Source organism: Ranitomeya imitator, chromosome 4, assembly GCF_032444005.1.
Source record: "Ranitomeya imitator isolate aRanImi1 chromosome 4, aRanImi1.pri, whole genome shotgun sequence".
NCBI classification, from domain to species: domain Eukaryota; kingdom Metazoa; phylum Chordata; class Amphibia; order Anura; family Dendrobatidae; genus Ranitomeya; species Ranitomeya imitator.
Window position 1 is genome coordinate 123,965,374 of NC_091285.1, and position 22,532 is coordinate 123,987,905.

The following is a 22,532-nucleotide window of genomic DNA, read 5'->3' on the forward strand; positions in this document are numbered from 1 at the left end:
TGGTAGTGTGTGACAATGGCCGAAATCTGGTGGCAGCTTTGGCCCTTGGCAACCTCACTCACATCCCATGTCTGGCACATGTGCTCAATTTGGTTGTGCAGAGTTTTCTGAGGGACTATCCGGATCTTGATGCCCTGCTGCACAAGGTCCGCCTAGAGTGTGCTCACTTGCGGCGTTCCAGCTTGGCCAGATCCCGCATTGCTGCTCTGCAGCGCCAATTCCGCCTTCCGGAACACCGCATCATATGTGACCTACCTACCCGGTGGAATTCCACGTTACATATGTTGGAGCGGTTGTGTGAGCAGCAGCAAGCAGTTATGGAGTACCAGCTGCATCAGGCGCAAAGAAGTCGCAGTCAGCGCCGATCAGACTTCACAACCACAGAGTGGGCCACTATGAAGGACGTCTGCCAGGTTTTGCGTCCTTTTGATTATTCCACGCGGATGGCAAGTGCATATGATGCACTAGTCAGCATGACTGTCCCCCTTATCTGCCTGCTTCAGCAAACTTTGCAAGGGTTAAGGGATGATGTTGTGGAAGAGGTGGAGGATGAGGAGTCACCTTTTCCATCAGCTTCTGGAGAGTCAGCGCCACGTGGTTCCTCACAAAAGGGTACGCAGGGGCCAATTTGTGAGGAGGATGAGGAGGAGTCAATGGAATAGGAAGAGCTCCGTCCAGAGGAGGGAGCGACACAATTGTCCAGTGGTCAGTGTGTACAGCGAGGGTGGGGTGATGACGAGCGGGCAGAGATCATGTCTCAAGCAGGGGACAGCGTTTCTGGGCCAGTTGGCACTCTGCAGCACATGGTGGATTTCATGCTGCAGTGCCTGAGAAACGACCGCCGCATCGACCACATTCTCAACATGCCTGATTATTGGGTGTTCACCCTCCTCGATCCTCGCTACCGGGACAACGTCCAAAACCTCATCCCTGCGTTGACCCGGGAGCGTAAATTGCGGGAGTACCACGACACACTGGTGAATTCCATCATCTTCTCCTGTCCAACTGAGAGGAGTGCTGCTAGTGCTTTACAAAGCAGCTCAGTGCGTCGAGGCAGTGGGGGAGGCTCTGCCCAAAGAGGAAGCAGAAGCAGTGCCTCTGCCCAAGGCAAGCCCAGTATGGCACAACTCTGGCACACTTTTGTGTGCCCGCCCCAAATGTCTACACCATCACCGGCGGCTCCAGTCAGCAGGAGGCAACGGTTCCGTCAGATGGTGACAGACTACATGGCTTGCCCTCTTACTGTACTCCCAGACGGCTCTTCCCCATTCAAGTTTTGGGTCTCTAAGCTGGATACATGGCCAGAGCTAAGCCAGTATGCATTCGAGGTGCTGGCTTGCCCTGCGGCTAGTGTCTTATCGGAACGTGTCTTTAGTGCCGCAGGTGGTGTACTAACAGACCGTCGCATGCGACTGTCCTCCGATAACGTTGACCGGCTTACTTTCCTGAAAATGAACCAGGCCTGGATCTCGCAGGAATTTGCCACTCCTCTGCCTGATTAAGTAATTGGGTGTCATCCAGGTCTCCTGCTGTGTTCATCTTTCTACCACCTGAACTGCTATTCCTGGGCTCCAACACCGCCAGTTGTGGCTCAGAAGTGCAGGCTGCACAGTAAAAACATATGACCCAGTGTTATTGGGTTTCAGTAACGTCAGCTGATCCCCAGCTGTGTAGCCGGCAATGTGTCCTGCGACCACCACGCTGGCACAACAACCTAAATGTAAGGGAACCTGTCCCCCCCCGTCGTTTGTTACTGAAAGAGCCATCTTGTGCAGCAGTAATGCTGCACAAGGAAAAGGTAGCTCTTTTGGTTTAGCTCCTTGCACACGCAGAACTTAACACTTATAAAATGTGTTCACTGATACCGTTATACCGTCCCGGAGCTGGGACTTTCCTTCGTAATGTGACGCAGCACAGCCGTCATTCCTACCCCTTTGGTGCCATGCGCTGCCTCCTCAGCGTTGTTTTAAGCTGTCACGGAGCCTGCGCTGTTCTGTTATCCCTTGGGCATGCCCTATTTGCGCTGCCTGTCTTCTGACATAATTTGGTGTCAGGCTGGCTGCGCCTGTGCGGCCGCGCTGCCCGAGATCCCGCCTCGCAGTGTCTTCTGATTGAGTCACACTGCGGGCCTGGGATCCATGGGCATGCGCAGTGCATATCTTCCCCTCGGGCTCTCGCTCATTTCCCTCCGCCTTCTTTAGACTGTGCGCCGTCAGCTGATCCCTAATAGCATGCCACGGCCGTGACACCGCACAGTCCGCACAGGGAAGGAGGGGAGTGAGAGTCGAGTATATGCACTGTGCATGCCCATGGATCCAAGGCCCGCAGTGGGATTACGTTAGACGAGACTGCGAGGTGGGATCTGGAGCAGCGTGGACGCACAGGCACTGACAGCCTGACACCAAATTATGTCAGAAGACAGGCAGCGCTAATTGGGCATGGCCAAGGGCTAACAGAACAGCGCAGGCTCCGTGACAGCTTAAAACAACGCTGAGGAGGCAGCGCACGGCACCAAGGGGATAGGAATGACAGCTGTGCTGTGTCCCATTACGAAGGAAATTCGCACCTCCGGGACGGTTGAACGGTATAAGGGGACACATTTTTAGTGTTTACTTCAGTGTTTGCAAGGAGCATAATTAAAAGAGCAACCTTTTCCTTTTGCATCCTTAGTGCTGCACAAGATGGCTCTTTCAGCTACAAACGTCTTGGGGGGGTTAAAGGTTCCCTTTCAACTTGCTCCAATCAGGCTTCGGCCTACACTCTGTTCCTCTGCTCCTCCTGCTGACCCTGGGCTCTAACACCGCCAGTTGGTGCCTGGAAGTGCTGTGTGCACAGTTAACAGTCGCTCCTCTGTTATTGGGGTTCAGTAACGTCAGCTGATCCCCAGCTGTGTGTGCGGCAATACCTCCAATCTGCTCCTCCTGCTGTCCCTTGGCTCTAACACCGCCAGTTGGTGCCTGGAAGTGCTGTGTGCACAGTTAACAGTTGCTCCTCTGTTATTGGGGTTCAGTAACGTCAGCTGATCCCCAGCTGTGTGTGCGGCAATACCTCCAATCTGCTCCTCCTGCTGTCCCTGGGCTCTAACACCGCCAGTTGGTGCCTGGAAGTGCTGTGTGCACAGTTAACAGTCGCTCCTCTGTTATTGGGGTTCAGTAACGTCAGCTGATCCCCAGCTGTGTATCCAGCAACGTGTCATGCGACCGCCACGCTGGCACAACTAAAATGTAAGGGGACCTGTCCCCCCCCCCTAGGCATTTGTTACTGAAAGAGCCACCATGTGCAGCACTAATACTGCACAAGGGAAAGGTCGCTCTTGAAATTATGCTCCTTGCAAACGCTGAACTACACACTCATGTAATGTGTCCCCTCACACCGTCCAACCGTCCCGGAGGTGGGACTTTCCTTTGTAATGTGACGCAGCACAGCCGTCATTGCTACCCCCTTGCCACCGTGCGCTGGCTCCTTAGCGTTGTTTGATTCCGTCATGGACCCTGCGCTGTTATGTTATCCCTTGGCCATGCACAGTTTGCGCTGCCCGTCCTCTGACATCATTTGTTGTCGTCCTGGCTGCGCCTGTGCGTTCACGCTGCCCGAAATCCCACCTCGCAGTGTCGTCTAATGTGATCCCACAGTGGGCCTGGTATCCATGGCCATGCGCAGTGCATATACTAGCCTCTCACTCCCCTTCTCCACGCTTCTTCAGACTAGGCGGCGTCAGCTGATCCCTAATAGCATGCCACGGCCGTGACGCCGCACAGTCTGAAGAAGCAGGAAGGAGGTGAGTGAGAGGCGATGATATGCACTGCGCATGCCCATGGATCCCTGGCCCGCAGTGGGACTACATTAGATGAAACTGCAAGGTTGGATCTCGGGCAGCTTGGACGCACAGGCACTGCCAGCCTGACACCTACATGATGTCAGAAGACGGCACCGCTAACTGTGCATGGCCAAGGGATAACATTACAGCGCGGGCTCCGTGACAGAACCAAACAACGTTGAGGAGGTGGCGCACGGCACCAAGGGGGTTGGAATGACGGCTTTGCTGTGTCACATTACAAAGGAAAGTCCCACTTCCGGGACGGTTTGACAGTGTGAGGGGACACATTATATGAGTGTGTACTTCAGCGTTTGCAAGGAGCATAATTTTCAGAGCCACCATTTTCCATGTGCAGTATTACTGCTGTACAAGATGGCTCTTTCAGCAACAAATGCCTGGGGGGGGGGGTTAAAGGTTCCCTTTCAACTTGCTCCACTGCAGTCTTCGGCCTACACTCTGCTCCTCTTTGATTCCCTGGGTTTCAACACTGTCAGTTGCCACCTGGAAGTGTTGTCTACACAGAAAAAACACTAGGTGATGTGTCAGTGGGGTTCAGCACCGCCAGCTGTTCCCCTGCTGTGTAGTCGGCAACGTGTCCAGCACAAGCCACGCTGGCACAACAGAACAAAAGCTGCCACCAGTGCAGGCTTCGGCCTACACTCTGCTCCTCTCCTCCTCCTGCTGACCCTGGGCTCTAACACCGCTAGTTTTTGCCCGGAAATGCGAGCTTCACAGAGAAAAACAACAGCCAATGTGTTAGTGGGGTTCAGCACCGCCAGCTGTTCCCCTGCTGTGTAGCCGGCATCGTGTCCAGCACAAGCCACGCTGGCACAACCGACCAAAAGCTGCCACCAGTGCAGGCTTCGGCCTACACTCTGCTCCTCTCCTCCTCCTGCTGACCCTGGGCTCTAACACCGCTAGTTTTTGCCTGGAAATGCGAGCTTCACAGAGAAAAACAGCCAATGTGTTAGTGGGGTTCAGCACCGCCAGCTGTTCCCCTGCTGTGTAGCCGGCATCGTGTCCAGCACAAGCCACGCTGGCACAACCGACCAAAAGCTGCCACCAGTGCAGGCTTCGGCCTACACTCTGCTCCTCTCCTCCTCCTGCTGACCCTGGGCTCTAACACCGCTAGTTTTTGCCTGGAAATGCGAGCTTCACAGAGAAAAACAGCCAATGTGTCAGTGGGGTTCAGCAACGCCAGCTGTTCTCCTGCTGTGTAGCTGGCAACGTGTCCTGCAAACGCCACGCAGGCACATGAACTGAAATTGAAGGAAGCCTGCCCCCCACCCCCAGGTGTTTCTATGTATAACAGCCACCTTGTACAGCAGTACTGCTGCATTTGTACAAGGTGGCTGACTTTTTCTCCTTGCCCACGTTTAATTAAACACATACTAAATGTGTCTCATTGAGACCATTCCACAGTCCCTGAGGTGTGACTTTCCTTTCTAATGATACGCAGCACCACCCTTGTTAGCGCTGCCCGTCTTTTGACATCATTGGTTAGCTGGCTGCGCCTGTGTGTCTGCCCTGCTCGAAACAACGCCCCTCGGTGTCTTATTTTTTTGGACAGCTAGGGTGTGATTGATGGGCATGTGCAGTGCATATGTTTGCCTGTGTTCACTCATCTCCTTCCGCCTTCTTCAGACTGGGTGGCCTCATGACCGCGGCATGCGATAAGGGATCAGATGAGGCCGCCCAGTCTGAAGCAGGTGTAAGGACATGTGTGAGCGGCAAACATATTTACTGCACAAGGCCACGAATCCCAGCCACGCAGTGTGATTTTTTGAAAACACAATGTGGGTCTGGGATTCATGTCCATCGCTAACCGCAACGGCCGACATGAAATGAGGTCAGAAGACAGGAAGCGCTCACAGCGCATGGCCAAGGGATAACAAGAGCGCAGACTCCTGTACAGCAAATAACAACGCTCAGGAAGCTGCACCCATGCACCAAGGTGTTCTTTTCGACACCTGTGCTGCGTCTCCTTAAAAAGAAAAGTCACGCCTCCACTACTGTTTTACAGTAGAATGGGCTAAATAGTGTACGTGTTTTATTCAGCGTGTGCAAGGAGAAAAATTAAGAGAGCAACCTTTTACTTGTGCAGCATTAATGCTGCACAAGGTGTGGCTCTTGTACATTGCAACACCTGAGGGGGGGTTAAAGGTTACCTTTGAAATTGGTTCAACTAGGCTTCGGCCTACACTCTGCTCCTCTCCTCCTCCTGCTGACCCTGGGCTATAACACCGCCAGTTGTAGCCTGGAAGTGCTAGGTGCCCAGAGAAAAACACCCGCCAATGTGTTAGTGGGGTTCAGCACCGCCAGCTGTTCCCCTGCTGTGTAGCCGGCATCGTGTCCAGCACAAGCCACGCTGGCACAACTGACCAAAAGCTGCCACCAGTGCAGGCTTCGGCCTACACTCTGCTCCTCTCCTCCTCCTGCTGCCCCTGGGCTCAAACACCGCTAGTTTTTGCCCGGAAATGCGAGCTGCACAGAGAAAAAAAACAGCCAATGTGTTAGTGGGGTTCAGCACCGCCAGCTGTTCCCCTGCTGTGTAGCCTGCATCGTGTCCAGCAAAAGCCACACTGGCACAATTGACCAAAAGCTGCCACCAGTGCTGGCTTCGGCCTACACTCTGCTCCTCTCCTCCTCCTGCTGACCCTGGGCTCTAACAACGCTAGTTTTTGCCCGGAATTGCTAGCTGCACAGAGAAAAACACCAGCCAATGTGTTAGTGGGGTTCAGCACCGCCAGCTGTTCCCCTGCTGTGTAGCCGGCAACGTGACCTGCAAACGCCACGCAGGCACATGAACTGAAATTGAAGTGAGCCTGCCCCCCACCCCCAGGTGTTTCTATGTATAACAGCCACCTTGTACAGCAGTACTGCTGCATTTGTACAAGGTGGCTGACTTTTTCTCCTTGCCCACGTGGAACTCAACACGTACAAAATGTGTCTCATTAGAGACCATTACAATGTCCCTGAGGTGTGACTTTCCTTTTTAATGACACGCAGCACCCCCATTGTTAGCGCTGCCCGTCTTCAGACATCATTGGTTGGCTGGCTGTGCCTGTGCGTCCGCCCTGCCCGACACAACTCCCCTCGTTGTCTCATATATTTTGACTGCGAGGGTGTGATTGATGGGCACGAGCAGTGCATATGTTCGCCTGTCTTCACTCCCCTCCTTCCGCCTTCTTCAGACTGTGCGGCCTCATGGCCGTGGCAGGCAATAAGGGATCAGCTGAGGCCGCCCAGTCTGAAGCAGGTATAAGGACATGTGTGAGCGGCGAACATATTTACTGCACAAGGCCACGAATCCCAGCACCGCAGTGTGACTTTATGGAAAGGCACTGTGGGTCTGGGATTTATGGCCATCGTTAACCGCACCGGCCAACATGAAATGAGGTCATAAGACGGCCTGCACTAACAGGGTATTGCCAAGGGATAACACAAGAGCGCACTCTCCTGTACTGCAAATAACAACGGTAAGGAGTCTGCGCCCAGCACCTAGGTGTAAATTTTGACACCTGCGCTGCGTCTTCTTCAAAAGAAAAGTCATGCCTCCACTACTGTTTGACAGTATAATGGGCTAAATAGTGTACGTGTTTTATTCAGCGTGTGTAAGGAGCAAAATGAAGAGAGCAACCTTTGACTTGTGCAGCATTAATGCTGTTCAAGGCGTTGCTCTTGTACCTTGCAACACCTGAGGGGGGTTAAAGGTTACCTTTGAAATTGGTTCAACTAGGCTTCGGCCTACACTTTGCTCCTCTCCTCCTCCTGCTGACCCTGGGCTCTAACACCGCTAGTTTTTGCCCTGAAGTGCTAGCTGCACAGAGAAAAACACCAGCCAATGTGTTAGTGGGGTTCAGCACCGCCAGCTGTTCCCCTGCTGTGTAGCCGGCATCGTGTCCAGCACAAGCCACGCTGGCACAACCGACCAAAAGCTGCCACCAGTGGAGGCTTCGGCCTACACTCTGCTCATCTCCTCCTCCTGCTGACCCTGGGCTCTAACACCGCTAGTTTTTGCCCGGAATTGCTAGCTGCACAGAGAAAAACACCAGCCAATGTGTTAGTGGGGTTCAGCACCGCCAGCTGTTCCCCTGCTGTGTAGTTTGCAACGTGACCTGCAAATGCCACGCAGGCACATGAACTGAAATTGAAGGGAGCTTGCCCCCCACCCCAGGTGTTTCTATGTATAATAGCCACCTTGTACAGCAGTACTGCTGCATTTGTACAAGGTGGCTGACTTTTTCTCCTTGACCAGGTGGAACTCAACACGTACAAAATGTGTCTCATTGAGACCATTCAACTGTCCCTGAGGTGTGACTTTCCTTTCTAATGATACGCAGCACCACCCTTGGTAGCGCTGCCCGTCTTCTGACATCATTGGTTGGCTGCCTGTGCCTGTGCGTCCACCCTGCCCAACACAACGCCCATCGTTGTCTCATATATTTTGGCTGCGAGGGTGTTATTGATGGGCATGTGCAGTGCATATGTTCGCCTGTCTTAACTCATCTCCTTCTGCCTTCTTCAGACTGTGCGGCCTCATGGCCGCGGCATGCGAGAAGGGATCAGATGAGGCCGCCCAGTCTGAAGCAGGTGTAAGGACATGTGTGAGCGGCAAACCTATTTACTGCACAAGGGCATGAATCCCAGCCACGCAGTGTGATTTTTTCAAACACACTGTGGGTCTGGGATTCATGTCCACCGCTAACCGCATCGGCCAACATGAAATGAGGTCAGAAGACAGGAAGCGCTCACAGCGCATGGCCAAGGGATAACAAGAGCGCAGACTCCTGTACAGCAAATAACAACGCTCAGGAAGCTGCGCCCATGCACCAAGGTGTTATTTTCGACACCTGGGCTGCTTTTCTTTAAAAAGACAAGTCACGCCTCCACTGCTGTTTTACAGTAGAATGGGCTAAATAGTGTACGTGTTTTATTCAGCGTGTGCAAGGAGAAAAATTAAGAGAGCAACCTTTTACTTGTGCAGCATTAATGCTGCACGAGGTGTGGCTCTTGTACCTTGCAACACCTGAGGGGGGTTAAAGGTTACCTTTGAAATTGGTTCAACTAGGCTTCGGCCTACACTCTGCTCCTCTCCTCCTCCTGCTGACCCTGGGCTCTAACACCGCCAGTTTTTGCCCGGACGTGCTAGCTGCACAGAGAAAAACATCAGCCAATGTGTTAGTGGGGTTCAGCACCGCCAGCTGTTCCCTGTTATGTAGGCAATCCAGTGACACAGTGTGCCAGCAATCCGAGCACATACAGTGATCAGACAATAACCTAAAAACAATAGAACGAGCTCTGAGACATGGAATCTCTGTAGACCGCAATACCTGAACCTATCCTAAACACAACTAAAGGCAGCTGTGGATTGCGCCTGACACTACCTATGCAACTCGGCACAGCCTGAGGAGCTGACTAGCCTGAAGATAGAAAAACAAGCCTGACTTGCCTCAGAGAAATACCCCAAAGGAAAAGGCAGCCCCCCACATAAAATGACTGATAGCAAGATGAAAAGACAAACGTAGGGATGAAATAGATTCAGCAAAGTGAGGCCCGATATTCTAGATAGAGCGAGGATAGCAAAGAGAACTTTGCAGTCTACAAAAAACCCTAAAGCAAAAAACCACGCAAAGGGGGCAAAAAGACCCACCGTGCCGAACTAACGGCACGGCGGTACACCCTTTGCGTCTCAGAGCTTCCAGCAAAATGAATTGACAAGCTGGACAGAAAAAGTAGCAACAAAAGCAAAGAAGCACTTATCTAAGCAGAGCAGCAGGCCACAGGAAAGATCCAGAAGCTCAGATCCAACACTGGAACATTGACAAGGAGCAAGGAAGACAGAATCAGGCGGAGTTAAATAACAAAGCAGCCAACGAGCTCACCAGAACACCTGAGGGAGGAAGCTCAGAAGCTGCAGTACCACTTGTGACCACAGGAGTGAATTCAGCCACAGAATTCACAACAGTACCCCCCCCCTTGAGGAGGGGTCACCGAACCCTCACCAGAGCCCCCAGGCCGACCAGGATGAGCCACATGAAAGGCACGAACAAGATCTGGAGCATGGACATCAGAGGCAAAAACCCAGGAATTATCTTCCTGAGCATAACCCTTCCATTTAACCAGATACTGGAGTTTCCGTCTAGAAACACGAGAATCCAAAATCTTCTCCACAATATACTCCAATTCCCCCTCCACCAAAACCGGGGCAGGAGGCTCAACAGATGGAACCATAGGTGCCACGTATCTCCGCAACAACGACCTATGGAATACATTATGTATGGAAAAAGAGTCTGGGAGGGTCAGACGAAAAGACACAGGATTGAGAATCTCAGAAATCCTATACGGACCAATAAAACGAGGTTTAAATTTAGGAGAGGAAACCTTCATAGGAATATGACGAGAAGATAACCAAACCAGATCCCCAACACGAAGTCGGGGCCCCACACGGCGTCTGCGATTAGCGAAAAGTTGAGCCTTCTCCTGGGACAAGGTCAAATTGTCCACTACCTGAGTCCAGATCTGCTGCAACCTGTCCACCACAGAATCCACACCAGGACAGTCCGAAGACTCAACCTGTCCTGAAGAGAAACGAGGATGGAACCCAGAATTGCAGAAAAATGGAGAGACCAAGGTAGCCGAGCTGGCCCGATTATTAAGGGCGAACTCAGCCAACGGCAAAAAGGACACCCAATCATCCTGGTCTGCAGAAACAAAACATCTCAGATATGTTTCCAAGGCCTGATTGGTTCGTTCGGTCTGGCCATTAGTCTGAGGATGGAAAGCCGAGGAAAAAGATAGGTCAATGCCCATCCTACCACAAAAGGCTCGCCAAAACCTCGAAACAAACTGGGAACCTCTGTCAGAAACAATATTCTCAGGAGTGCCATGCAAACGAACCACATGCTGGAAGAACAAAGGCACCAAATCAGAGGAGGAAGGCAATTTAACCAAGGGCACCAGATGGACCATTTTAGAAATGCGATCACAGACCACCCAAATGACTGACATCTTTTGAGAAACGGGAAGGTCAGAAATGAAATCCATCGAAATATGTGTCCAAGGCCTCTTTGGGACCGGCAAGGGCAAAAGCAACCCACTGGCACGTGAACAGCAGGGCTTAGCCCTAGCACAAATCCCACAGGACTGCACAAAAGTACGTACATCCCGTGACAGAGATGGCCACCAGAAGGATCTAGCCACTAACTCTGGTACCAAAGATTCCAGGATGACCAGCCAACACTGAACAATGAAGTTCAGAGATAACTTTACTAGTCCACCTATCAGGGACGAACAGTTTCTCCGCCGGACAACGATCAGGTTTATTCGCCTGAAATTTTTGCAACACTCGCCGCAAATCAGGGGAGATGGCAGACACAATGACTCCTTCCTTGAGGATACTCGCCGGCTCAGATGAACCCGGAGAGTCGGGCACAAAACTCCTAGACAGAGCATCCGCCTTCACATTTTTAGAGCCCGGAAGGTACGAAATCACAAAATCGAAGCGGGCAAAAAATAACGACCAACGGGCCTGTCTAGGATTCAAGCGCTTGGCAGACTCGAGATAAGTAAGGTTCTTATGATCAGTCAATACCACCACGCGATGCTTAGCTCCTTCAAGCCAATGACGCCATTCCTCGAATGCCCACTTCATGGCCAGCAACTCTCGGTTGCCCACATCATAATTACGCTCAGCAGCCGAAAACTTCCTGGAAAAGAAAGCACATGGTTTCAACACTGAGCAACCAGAACCTCTCTGTGACAAAACTGCCCCTGCTCCAATCTCAGAAGCATCAACCTCGACCTGGAACGGAAGAGAAACATCTGGTTGACACAACACAGGGGCAGAACAAAAACGATGCTTCAACTCCTGAAAAGCTTCCACAGCAGCAGAAGACCAATTAACCAAATCAGCACCCTTCTTGGTCAAATCGGTCAATGGTTTGGCAATGCTAGAAAAATTACAGATGAAGCAACGATAAAAATTAGCAAAGCCCAGGAATTTTTGCAGACTTTTCAGAGATGTCGGCTGAGTCCAATCCTGGATGGCTTGGACCTTAACCGGATCCATCTCGATAGTAGAAGGGGAAAAGATGAACCCCAAAAATGAAACTTTCTGCACACCGAAGAGACACTTTGATCCCTTCACAAACAAAGAATTAGCACGCAGGACCTGGAAAACCATTCTGACCTGCTTCACATGAGAGTCCCTATCATCTGAGAAGATCAAAATGTCATCCAAGTAAACAATCAGGAATTTATCCAGATACTCACGGAAGATGTCATGCATAAAAGACTGAAACACAGATGGAGCATTGGCAAGTCCGAACGGCATCACTAGATACTCAAAATGACCCTCGGGCGTATTAAATGCAGTTTTCCATTCATCTCCTTGCCTGATTCTCACCAGATTATACGCACCACGAAGATCTATCTTAGTGAACCAACTAGCCCCCTTAATCCGAGCAAACAAGTCAGATAACAATGGCAAGGGATACTGAAATTTAACAGTGATCTTATTAAGAAGGCGGTAATCAATACACGGTCTCAGCGAACCATCCTTCTTGGCTACAAAGAAGAACCCTGCTCCCAGTGGTGATGACGATGGGCGAATATGTCCCTTCTCCAGGGATTCCTTCACATAACTGCGCATAGCGGCGTGTTCAGGCACGGATAAATTAAATAATCGACCTTTAGGGAATTTACTACCAGGAATCAAATTGATAGCACAATCACAATCCCTATGCGGAGGTAGGGCATCGGACTTGGGCTCTTCAAATACATCCTGATAATCAGACAAGAACTCTGGGACCTCAGAAGGAGTGGATGACGAAATAGACAAAAATGGAACATCACCATGTACCCCCTGACAACCCCAGCTGGATACCGACATAGAGTTCCAATCCAATACTGGATTTTGGGTATGCAGCCATGGCAACCCCAACACGACCACATCATGCAGATTATGTAGCACCAGAAAGCGAATAACTTCCTGATGTGCAGGAGCCATGCACATGGTCAGCTGGGTCCAGTACTGAGGTTTATTCTTGGCCAAAGGTGTAGCATCAATTCCTCTCAACGGAATAGGACACCGCAAAGGCTCCAAGAAAAACCCACAACGTTTAGCATAATCCAAATCCATCAGATTCAGGGCAGCGCCTGAATCCACAAACGCCATGACAGAATACGATGACAAAGAGCATATCAAGGTAATGAACAGAAGGAATTTGGATTGTACAGTACCAATGACGGCAGACCTATCGAACCGCTTAGTGCGCTTAGGACAATCAAAAATAGCATGAGTGGAATCACCACAGTAGAAACACAGACCATTCAGACGTCTGTGTTCTTGCCGTTCAACTCTGGTCATAGTCCTATCGCACTGCATAGGCTCAGGTTTAATCTTAGACAATACCGCCAAATGGTGCACAGATTTACGCTCGCGCAAGCGTCGACCGATCTGAATGGCCAAAGACATAGACTCATTCAAACCAGCAGGCATAGGAAAACCCACCATGACATCCTTAAGAGCCTCAGAGAGACCCTTTCTGAACAAAGCTGCCAGCGCAGATTCATTCCACAGAGTGAGTACTGACCACTTCCTAAATTTCTGACAATATACTTCTATATCATCCTGAACCTGGCACAAAGCCAGCAAATTTTTCTCAGCCTGATCCACTGAATTAGGCTCATCGTAAAGTAATCCGAGCGCCAGGAAAAACGCATTGACATTACTCAATGCAGGGTCTCCTGGCGCAAGAGAAAATGCCCAGTCCTGAGGGTCGCCGCGCAAAAAAGAAATAATAATCAAAACCTGTTGAATAGGATTACCAGAAGAATGAGGTTTCAAGGCCAGAAATAGCTTACAATTATTTTTGAAATTAAGAAACTTAGTTCTATCACCAAAAAACAAATCAGGAATAGGAATTCTTGGTTCTAACATAGATTTCTGATCAATAGTATCTTGAATCCTTTGTACATTTGTAACGAGATTATCCATTGAAGAGCACAGACCCTGAATATCCATGTCCACACCTGTGTCCTGAAACACCCAAATGTTTTTTCTAGGGGGAAAAAAAGACTGAACACAGAGCTGAGAAAAAAAAATGATGTCAGAACTTCTTTTTTCCCTCTATTGAGAATCATTAGGTTGGCTCCTTGTACTGTTATGTAGGCAATCCAGTGACACAGTGTGCCAGCAATCCGAGCACATACAGTGATCAGACAATAACCCAAAAACAATAGAACGAGCTCTGAGACGTGGAATCTCTGTAGACCGCAATACCTGAACCTATCCTAAACACAACTAAAGGCAGCTGTGGATTGCGCCTGACACTACCTATGCAACTCGGCACAGCCTGAGGAGCTGACTAGCCTGAAGATAGAAAAACAAGTCTGACTTGCCTCAGAGAAATACCCCAAAGGAAAAGGCAGCCCCCCACATATAATGACTGTTAGCAAGATGAAAAGACAAACGTAGGGATGAAATAGATTCAGCAAAGTGAGGCCCGATATTCTAGATAGAGCGAGGATAGCAAAGAGAACTTTGCAGTCTACAAAAGCCCTAAAGCAAAAAACCACGCAAAGGGGGCAAAAAGACCCACCGTGCCGAACTAACGGCACGGCGGTACACCCTTTGCGTCTCAGAGCTTCCAGCAAAACGAATTGACAAGCTGGACAGAAAAAGTAGCAACAAAAGCAAAGAAGCACTTATCTAAGCAGAGCAGCAGGCCACAGGAAAGATCCAGAAGCTCAGATCCAACACTGGAACATTGACAAGGAGCAAGGAAGACAGAATCAGGCGGAGTTAAATAACAAAGCAGCCAACGAGCTCACCAGAACACCTGAGGGAGGAAGCTCAGAAGCTGCAGTACCACTTGTGACCACAGGAGTGAATTCAGCCACAGAATTCACAACAGTTCCCCAGCTGTGTAGCCGGCAACGTGACCTGCAAACGCCACGAAGGCACAACAGAACAAAAGCTGCCACCAGTGCAGGCTTCGGCCTACACTCTGCTCCTCTCCTCCTCCTGCTGACCCTGGGCTCATAACACCGCCAGTTTTAGCCTGGAAGTGCTAGCTGCACAGAGAAAAACACCAGCCAATGTGTTAGTGGGGTTCAGCAACGCCAGCTGTTCCCCTGCTGTGTAGCCGGCAACGTGACCTGCAAACGCCACGCAGGCACATGAACTGAAATTAAAGGGACCCTGCCACCCACCCCAAGGTGTTTCTATGTATAACAGCCACCTTGTACAGCAGTACTGCTGCATTTGTACAAGGTGGCTGACTTTGTCTACTTGCCCACGTTTAATTAAACACGTAAAAAATGTGTCTCATTACAGACCATTACAATGTCCCTGAGGTGTGACTTTCCTTTTTAATGACACGCAGCACCCCCCTTGTTAGCGCTGCCCGTCTTCTGACATCTTTGGTTGGCTGGCTGCGGCTGTGCGTCCACCCTGCCTGAAACCACGCTCCTCGTTGTCTTACTTATTTTGACTGCGAGGGTGTGATTGATGGGCACGAGCAGTGGATATCTTCGCCTGTCTTTACTCATCTCCTTCCGCCTTCTTCAGAATGTGCGGCCTCATGGCCGCGGCATGCGAGAAGGGATCAGATGAGGCCGCCCAGTCTGATGCAGGTGTAAGGACATGAGGGACAGGCGACAAAATTTATTGCGCAAGGTCACGAATCCCAGCTCTGCAGTGTGACTTTATTAAAAGACACTGCGGGTCTGGGTTTCATGGCCATCGCTAACCGCACCGGCCAACATGAAATGAGGTGAGAAGACAGGCATCGCTCACAGCGCATGGCCAAGGGATAACAAGAGCGCAGACTCCTGTACAGCAAATAACAATGCTCAGGAACCTGCGCCCAGCACCTAGGTGTAAATTTTGACACCTGTGCTGCATCTCCTTAAAAAGACAAGTCACGCCTCCACTATTGTTTGACAGTATAATGGGCTAAATAGTGTACGTGTTTTATTCAGCGTGTACAAGGAGCAAACTAAATAGAGCAACCTTTTACTTGCGCAGCATTAATGCTGCACAAGGTGTGGCTCTTGTACCTTGCAACACCTGAGAGGGGGTTAAAGGTTACCTTTGAAATTGTTTCAACTAGGTTTCGGCCTACACTCTGCTCCTCTCCTCCTCCTGCTGCCCCTGGGCTATAACACCGCTAGTTTTTGCCCGGAAGTGCTAGCTGCACAGAGAAAAACACCAGCCAATGTGTTAGTGGGGTTCAGCACCGCCTGCTGTTCCCCCACTGTGTAGCCGGCAAAGTGTCATGCAAACGCAACGCAGACACAAAGCTGACTCCAGTGCAGGCTTCGGCCTCCCCCTGCTTACCCTTTGCTCCAACACCGCTAGTTGGGGCTGTAGGAAGACAATCTTTGATAGGCAACGCATCCGGGTTCCAGCACCGCCAGCTGGTTCTCGGCAGTGTTTTTGTCACAGGTACTCCCTCGTGCCAAACCTGGTTTCAGCACCGTCAGCTGTTTCCGGGTTGTGTCAAGCTCATTGAGACGCCTATGCTTGACCCGTCGTGGTGCGGTCGGGTTAGCCAACTCCAGGGTGCCTCCAGTTTAGGAGCTTCCTATGTGGGCTGCGTGAACTGGTAGTCAAGGCTGGTTCTGTAGTGCCAGTAGGCCCAGCTCCCCCTGTAGGACTGTTGGGGTTCGGTAACTGCGGCTGCCTCGCGGCCTAGCTGTTCTCTCCTCTCCTGTGGGCCTTGGGGTCCACCACCTGGTTCCAGCACCGTCAGCTGGTTCCGGGCCGAGCCTTTGGCTTAGGTGCCTCCTCCTGGGTATCCGAGTTCCGCCAACGTCAGGCGGTCCTTGGTAGTGCTTTTAAGCGTGGGCACCTACAGCTTAGTAACCGGGTTCCAGCACCGTCAGCTGGTCCTCGGTCGTGCCATTGGCTCTTGCACACTGGGGCAACGCATCTGGGTTCCAGCACCGCCAGCTGGTTCTCGGCAGCGTTTTTGTCACAGGTACTCCCTCGTGCCAAACCTGGTTTCAGCACCGTCAGCTGTTTCTGGGTTGTGTCAAGCTCACTGAGACGCCTATGCTTGCCCCGTCGTGGTGCGGTCGGGTTAGCCAACTCCAGGGTGCCTCCAGTTTAGGAGCTTCCTATGTGGGCTGCGTGAACTGGTAGTCAAGGCTGGTTCTGTAGTGCCAGTAGGCCCAGCTCCCCCTGTAGGACTGTTGGGGTTCGGTAACTGCGGCTGCCTCGCGGCCTAGCTGTTCTCTCCTCTCCTGTGGGCCTTGGGGTCCACCACCTGGTTCCAGCACCGTCAGCTGGTTCCGGGCCGAGCCTTTGGCTTAGGTGCCTCCTCCTGGGTATCCGAGTTCCGCCAACGTCAGGCGGTCCTTGGTAGTGCTTTTAAGCGCGGGCACCTACAGCTTAGTAATCGGGTTCCAGCACCGTCAGCTGGTCCTCGGTCGTGCCATTGGCTCTTGCACACTGGGGCAACGCATCTGGGTTCCAGCACCGCCAGCTGGTTCTCGGCAGTGTTTTTGTCACAGGTACTCCCTCGTGCCAAACCTGGTTTCAGCACCGTCAGCTGTTTCCGGGTTGTGTCAAGCTCACTGAGACGCCTATGCTTGCCCCGTCGTGGTGCGGTCGGGTTAGCTAACTCCAGGGTGCCTCCAGTTTAGGAGCTTCCTATGTGGGCTGCGTGAACTGGTAGTCAAGGCTGGTTCTGTAGTGCCAGTAGGCCCAGCTCCCCCTGTAGGACTGTTGGGGTTTGGCAACTGCGGCTGCCTCGCGGCCTAGCTGTTCTCTCCTCTCCTGTGGGCCTTCGGGTCCACCACCTGGTTCCAGCACCGTCAGCTGGTTCTCGGCAGTGTCTTTTGCTCTTGTACCTTCTGCTCCCCATCCTGGTTCCAGTACCGTCAGCTGGTTCCGGGCAGAGCCTTTGGCTTAGGTGCCTCCTTTTGGGTATCCAAGTTCCACCAACGTCAGGTGGTCCTTGGTAGTGCTTTCAGGCACGGGTACCTCCTGCTTAGTAACCGGGTTCCAGTAACGTCAGCTGGTCCTCGGTAGTTCCATTGGCTCTTGGACCTTCGGCTACCCATCCGGGTTCCAGTACCGTCAGCTGGTTCTCGGCAGTGTCTTTTGCTCTTGTATCTTCTGCTCCCCATCCTGGTTCCAGTACCGTCAGCTGGTTCCGGGCAGAGCCTTTGGCTTAGGTGCCTCCTTCTGGGTATCCGAGTTCCGCCAACGTCAGGCGGTCCTTGGTAGTGCTTTTTAGCATGGGTACCTCCTGCTTAGTAACCGGGTTCCAGTAACGTCAGCTGGTCCTCGGTAGTTCCATAGGCTCTTGAACCTTCGGGTAGCCATCCGAGTTCCAGTTCCATCATCAGGTTATTGGCATTTTCTCAGCCTTCTTGTACCTTCTGCTACATTTCCAAGTTGAAGACCCTAAAGTCGACGACCCGGAAGACCACCCCGATGACGACGACGACAACCCGGAAGACCACCCCGATGACGACGACGACGACGGCGGAGACGACGACGGCGGAGACGACGACGGCGGAGATGACGACACTGGAGACGACGACATGGAAGACCGAGAAGCAGAAGAACAAGAGGCTGCAGAACAAAGAGCAGAAGAACATTAAGCATAACACTTAATATCAGAGCAAAAGATATTATCTCAATTATATGCAGAAGAAGACTAAGCAGTGTATGGGGGTGAGTCCGTTCCTCCTCGTGGTGCCCCTGGATAAAGCCTGATGCTGCAGGCCAAACTGAACGCGGACAAATGTAACTTTTGTGACTGGCAGAACGGAAGGTGTAATCTTCCAACTTTTATAGATAACAACTACGGGAATGCCTGTCACAAATGAGAATATGATGAAGAAGTAGAATAGGAAGAATAATACAGTTGAATAAAATGAATATGTAGAATAGGAAGAATAATAATAGTTGAATAAAATGAATATGAAGAATGTAATAAAAAAAAAAAAAAAAAAGGTAAAGGATGAAGAAGAAGATGAATAAGGTGAAGAAGAAGTTGATGTCAAAGATGCTGATGATGATGAAGATGAAAGTGTGGGAAAAGTAAAAAAAAAAAGAAGGGGAAGGGCGTGGAATAGTGAAACATCAATATCTGACAAAATAAAAAAAATATTTACATAGTCAATATCTTTGTCACTCCGAACGTCTTTAAAAAAAAAACAAAAAACATGCTATTCTATTTGATTGGGCTAAACCTCTATGACTTTAATGTCTCCGCCACCTCCCCAAATACATCCTGCATTATTCTTAGTTGTTTTCCTTCATGTAGAATGAACCTACAAGGAAAGAAAGGGTTTATTTTAATTCCGATATTTTGGTCCCATTGACTTGCATTGGGAACGGGTATCGGTATCGGCGATATCCGATATTTTTTGAATATCGGCCGATCCTATCCGATACCGATACTTTCTGATATCGGAAGGTATCGCTCAACACTAATCATGATACATTGAGGATTTTTCTCTGTATAATGTTGATAAATCTGGGCATGGCAGGGGGAACAAAACACATACAGTACAGACCAAAAGTTTGGACACACCTTCTCATTCAAAGATTTTTCTGTATTTTCATGACTATGAAAATTGTACATTCACATTGAGGGCATCAAAACTATGAATTAACACATGTGGAATTATATACTTAACAAAAAAGTGTAAAACAACTGAAAATATGTGTTATATTCTAGGTTCTTCAAAATAGCCATCATTTGCTTTTATGACTGTTTTGCACACTCTTGGCATTCTTTTGATGAGCTTCAAGAGGTAGTCACAGGAAATGGTCTTCCAACAGTCTTGAAGGAGTTTCCAGAGATGCTTAGCACTTGTTGGTCCTTTTGCCTTCACTCTGCGGTGCAGCTCACCCCAAACCATCTCGATTGGGTTCAGGTCTGGTGACTGAGGAGGCCAAGTCATCTGACGTAGCACCCCAACACTCTCCTTCTTGGACAAATAGCCCTTACACAGCCTGGAGGTGTGTTTGGGGTCATTGTCCTGTTGAAAAATAAATGATGGTCCAACTACTATGCTGTGGTAGCCATGCTGGTTTAGTATGCCTTCAATTTTGAATAAATCCCCAACAGTGTCACGAGCAAAGCACCCCCACACTATCACACCTCCTCCTCCATGCTTCATGGTGGGAACCAGGCATGTAGAGTCCATCTGTTCATCTTTTCTGCGTCGCGCAAAGACATGGTCGTTGAAACCAAATATCTCAAATTTGGACTCATCAGACCAAAGCACAGATTTCCACTGATCTAATGTCCATTCCTTGTGTTCTTTAGCCCAGACAAGTCTCTTCTGCTTGTTGCCTGTCCTTAGCAGTGGTTTCTTAGCAGCTATTTTACCATGAAGGCCTGCTGCACAAAGACTCCTCTTAACAGTTGTTGTAGAGATGTGTCTGCTACTAGAACTCTATGTGGCATTGACCTGGTCTCTAATCTGATCTGCTGTTTACCTGATTTCTGAGGCTCGTGACTCGGATTAACTTATCCTCAGAAGCAGAGGTGACTCTTGGTCTTCCATTCCTGGGGCCAGTTTCTTTGTAGTGCTTGATGATTTTTGCAATTGCACTTGGGGACACTTTCAAAGTTTTCCCAATTTTTTGGACTGACTGACCTTCATTTCTTAAAGTAATGATGGCCACTCGTTTTTCTTTACTTAGCTGCTTTTTTCTTGCCATAATACAAATTCTAACAGTCTATTCATTAGGACTATCAGCTGTGTATCTACCAGACTTCTGCACAACACAACTGATGGTCCCAACCCCATTTATATGGCAAGAAATCCCATTTATTAAACCTGACAGGGCATACCTGTGAAGTGAAAACCATTCCCGGAGACTACATCTTGAAGCTCATCTAAAGAATGCCAAGAGTGTGCAAAGCAGTCATCAAAGCAAAAGGTGGCTACTTTGAAGAACCTAGAATATAAGACATAATTTCAGTTGTTTCACATGTTTTCGTTAAGTATATAATTCCATGTGTTAATTCATAGCTTGAAGGAATTCGGTGTAAATATACAATTTTCATAGTCATGAAAATGCAGAAAAATCTTTGAATGAGGTGTGTCTAAACTTTTGGTCTGTACTGTACCTGAATCATTCCGTAATTGCTGGTTAATTGCATTTTTACCAACCTTATACAGGTATAGACCTTGTTTCCACCTATTGACCTTTTTTTCAGCCATTACCCACAACATTTCTTTTGATTTTAGCCTTGTTTACCTATGTTCATGTGTCTGCACACAATGGTCCTGTTGTCTTTCTTTAATTCTACCCACCCTTACTTTTTGTCTCTGCTTCATCCCAAAGACACTCAGCCCACTACACCCATTTACTGTCTATCAATCCCAGCGAGTCAACCCCATACATTTATTTCAGAACAGCCATCAAACAGTGGATCTAGGCTCCTTCTCACGTGTCTGCGTATGACCATCAATCATCTGGATTCAGCTGATGCACATCTGCACTTGCATTAGGATCTGAAATGGATGAAAACACATGTCTATAAACCCCTTAACCCCTTAGTGACAGAGCCAATTTGGTACTTAATGACCGAGCCAATTTTTACAATTCTGACCACTGTAACTTTATGAGGTTATAACTCTGGAACGTTTCAAAGGATCCCGCTGATTCTGAGACTGCTTTTTCGAGACATATTGTACTTCATGCTAGTGGTAACATTTCTTCGATATTTCTTGCGATTATTTATGAAAAAAACGGAAATATGGCGAAAATTTTTAAGATTTTGCAATTTTCAAACTTTGTATTTTTATGCCCTTAAATCAGAGAGATATGTCACAAAAAATAGTTAATAAATAACATTTCCCACATGTCTACTTTACATCAGCACAATTTTGGAAACAAAATTTTTTTTTTGTTAGGGAGTTATAAGGGTTAACAGTTGACCAGCAATTTCTCATTTTTACAACACCATTTTTTTAGGGACCACATCACATTTGAAGTCATTTTGAGGGGTCTATATGATAGAAAATAATGAAGTGTGACACCATTCTAAAAACTACACCCCTCAAGGTTCTCAAAACCACATTCAAGAAGTTTATTAACCCTTTATGTGCTTCACAGGAACTGAAACAATGTGGAAGGAAAAAATGAACATTTAACTTTTTTTTGCAAACATCTTAATTCAGAACCATTTTTTTTATTTTCACATGTGTAAAAACAGAAATGTAACCATAAATTTTGTTATGCAATTTCTCCTGAATACGTCAATACCCCATATGTGGGGGTAAACCACTGTTTGGGCGCACCGCAGAGCTTGGAAGGGAAGGAGTGCCGTTTTACTTTTTCAATGTAGAATTGTCTGGAATTGAGATCGGACGCCATGTTGCGTTTGCAGAGCCCCTGGTGTGCCTAAACAGTGGAAACCCCCCACAAGTGACACCATTTTGGAAATTAGACCCCATAGGGAACTTATCTAGATGTGTGGTGAGCACTTTGAACCCCCATGTGCTTCACAGAAGTTTATAACGTAGAGCCGTGAAAATAAAAAAACACATTTTTTCTACAAAAATGATCTTTTTGCCCCCAAATTCTTATTTTCACAAGGGTAACAGGAGAAATTAGACCACAAAAGTTGTTGTGCAATTTCTCCTGAGTACGTCGATACCCAATATGTGGGGGTAAACCACTGTTTGGGCGCACCGCAGAGCTTGGAAGAGAAGGAGTGCCGTTTTA